Consider the following 3,442-nt stretch of genomic DNA (forward strand, 5'->3'; position numbering starts at 1 on the left):
TGGTTATCTCGTCGTTGCCGGTTACTCGCATTTTAGAAGACTTTTGGCGGTTGAGTTGCAGGCCTATATGAAGTAGGGGTAGAATTTCCCGGCAAGTGCCATGATGTGTATAGTTTTTTGTTACCGATTTTCTGGAAACCGATTTTTCTAATTCTTCTAATTTTCCGGGAAATAATTGACCGAATCTTAAAGAATTATATATGAACGGGGGTAGAATTTTCCGGGGAGTGCTATAGTTTTACGTTACCGATCTTTTTGGAAACCGGTTCCAAAATCTTTCCAATTTTTTCGGAAATAATTGACCGAATCTCAAAGAATTGTATATGAAGTAAGGGTAGAATTTTCCGGGGATTGCTATAAAGTATAGTAGTAGTATGATTTATTTCTAATTCTGACAAATTACAGAAATGGCGTTTTGTAGGGATGTACCCAACCCTTTACAAATCTTCTCTTAATCTACCCGACGTGGCCATATGCGACCCTTTACATACTGAACCCTCCCACCCCTTCGTGGGGACTTGGTTGGACTTTCCTGCGGGAGACCCCTTCACACACATACTCACACTCCTCCGACCTAACCTAACCCCCTGTCCTACTTGACTCTGTGCAACCCTTTTGTTCCTACTCTTCTCTTTCCTTTTATCCTCCCGCTCCTTAAGCCATCTGTAACCTCCTTCTGTCTCCTTCTTGCTATAAAGTATATAATTTTTCGTTACTAATCTTTTTGGAAACCGGTTACAAAATTTTTCCAATTTTTCAGGAAATAATTGACCGAATCTTAAAGAATTATATATGAAAAAGGGGTAGAAGGAACTAAATAATGTAATAAAATTAGAAAAATTGCTAATAATAAAGGGGTTTCCGATTTCTGTTTAAAAAAATGTACGTGATTGCTCCAATTTTTGCAAATTTTGAGATATCAAGCTGATTTTTTTCTTACGGAATTTTTTGTTACCGATTTTTTGGAAACCGGTTTCAAAGTTTTTCAAATTTTTCGAGAAATAATAAGTATTAATAGACCGATTTTCTTGAAACCAGTGCTAAAATTTTTTTAATTTTTGGAGGATAAGTTTAATTTTCCATTAATGGATAATTTTTCAGAGGGTAAAAGCGCGCGAAGCGCGGGCGAACTAAAGAATAAATAAATTGATATTAGAACAGAAAGGCAGCAAATGTAAAACTAAACCCGGTAGAATTTTTAAACAAAATAGAAAAAAAGGAACAAAAAGAAAATAAAATGAGAGAGAGTCACACAATAATGGCGAGTCACCAAAGGGTAAAAGAGCGAGACGCGAGCAAAAATAAAATTTAAAGACTCAATTCAATCTAGGGGATTACATTTTTGAAATATTTGACAATATGCTAATCTGCATCTATAATATTATCTATTATTTATTATCTATTAAAAAAAAATTCGAAGATGTAGGTTAGAATTTGAGGAGAAAGAATATCGAATTTGATGCTCCTAATTAATGGATGAGTTAGGGGAGAGGGAAATAGATTTTAAGCCCGCGCAAAGCGCGGGCGAAAAATCTAGTTTATATATAATTATATATGTTTTTTTCCCGGGAAGGCAAGTAATTTACAGATATATGTGTATAGACAGTACAAATGTAAGTGGGAGAGGGGTGGATGGGGGTTGATCTCGGTTTGCGTGGAAAGTTGAAAACCTGAACCGTACAATGATAGACCTTGTTTCGCCCTGTAAGCAGAGACAGGATGGAGTGGATCAAAGCGAGGTTCACACCACCCAACCCCGGCCTGCTTATAGAGTAAAGCAAGGTCTCTCATTATACGGTTCGTGTTTTCAACTTTCCATGCAAACCGAAGTCCACCCTCACTCACTCCCGCTTACATGTGTACTGTCTATACACACATATCAGTAAATTACTTCCCTTAGCACTGACACAAACTGTTATAGTTCTTGAACTTTTTTGTTTACTTTTAAATAAGCAATTAAAAGCTATTAAAGGGGGGTACGTTAATCTAAATAATTTTCAAATACATTTCTTAAATATAATTAAAGAAGTCTTTAAGACGCAAGTATATTGTGACGTTCCTCATTGTAAAATAAAAATTACAAAAGACAGACGTGCACAAAACGATAAAAATAATTTTAAACAATAATTCGATAAATTAATTATAGATTATATATATATATATATATATATATATATATATATATATATATATTAATGGATTTACTCATATCCTTACCAATAGAGATTCGTGGGCCTTCTCCAAATGGCAAAAAAGTATAAGGATGCCGTTTTGCTATCTCCGCGTTGAACCATTCCGGGTTAAATTTATCTAAGTCCGGATATATCGACGGATCTTGATGCAGCCCAAGCACCGGTATAGTTATTAAAGTCCTCTTTGGCAGGTAAATGTTCGTTGTCGGTAGATTGATTTCCTTGGTGCAAATGCGATTAAACATTGGAAGAGGTGGATATTTCCTCAGAGTCTCTGGAATATGTAAAATAAAAATATAAAAATATATCTCATCCAAAACACAAACAATTTATTTAAAAATAATAATAAAATAATTAAGGACTCTCAATAATAATAAGAACATAAAAGAAAAATTAGTAATAAGAGAGTCGAAGCGGTTATTAGTGCGTAATGTCAAAAGACAGATATATTTTTATATTACAAGTTTCCGGACGTTACGGCTTCTGTTAAGGATGCTAAAAAACTCGTTTTAGAAATGATTTACATCAAATTGCAAAATAATAGCTTTAAGGGGATCCTGGATACCAACAATTACAGTCAAAGCTCGTTCTTTGAAACGGCTTTGATCGCAAAATCCTTTTACAGGAGTAAAGTATAGGTACTAATGAAAAGTGGGAATGTAAAATAATTAGTAATAATTGAAAAAAATGTAAAAATGCATAACCTTATTTTTTAATATAAACAGTTGTATAAGTAATATGTACGAAATGAATTGTTCCCACTCTTCAGAAGACGTGCACAAACAATAACGTACCTTTGAAACTGAGATTGAAAGCCTGGAATAAAAATGAGAGCTCCGAAGAAATTATAACCTATAACCATGTCTATCCTTGTCTATCATCATTGTCTATACAAGGACAGATATAGAATTTGGTCGGTAATACAGACGGCTCCAGGATCACCTTAAGGGGATCCTGCAGTGACTGGCAAACTTCCTCGATGTCGATAATGTCAACCTTTCTAATTTTGTTTTCCCTATATCTGTCTTTGTCTAACGAAATGACATCTGTCCTTTTTTCGATTGCTCGCCATCTTACGCAAGATCCGGCAACTACTGTTGCTGCTCTTCTTGTCATCCTGCATCCGTATTTGGATTACTAAAATAATTATTAGATGGATTTTTTTTTGTACGCATTGAATCTTACTTCTACTTACACGATATTATTTCTACATGTTTTCCCAAGGGTGGATGATAAACATTATGTACGTA

The 3,442-nt window shown here is 34.4% G+C and overlaps 1 long non-coding RNA gene across 1 annotated transcript in view; it reads right to left on the reverse strand.

The window, feature by feature from the left end:
- Positions 1 to 590: 590 nt before the first annotated feature.
- The window catches only part of LOC139821446 (uncharacterized), a 31,966-nt gene continuing 29,114 nt past the window's right edge, over positions 591 to 3,442 (reverse strand). The window contains exons 2-3 of the long non-coding RNA XR_011734258.1: positions 2,218 to 2,466; positions 591 to 690 (exon numbers count right to left, since the gene is read on the reverse strand). This is a non-coding gene — a long non-coding RNA (uncharacterized lncRNA). The remainder of the gene's footprint in view (positions 691 to 2,217; positions 2,467 to 3,442) is intronic.

This window comes from Temnothorax longispinosus, chromosome 11, assembly GCF_030848805.1.
Source record: "Temnothorax longispinosus isolate EJ_2023e chromosome 11, Tlon_JGU_v1, whole genome shotgun sequence".
NCBI lineage: Eukaryota > Metazoa > Arthropoda > Insecta > Hymenoptera > Formicidae > Temnothorax > Temnothorax longispinosus.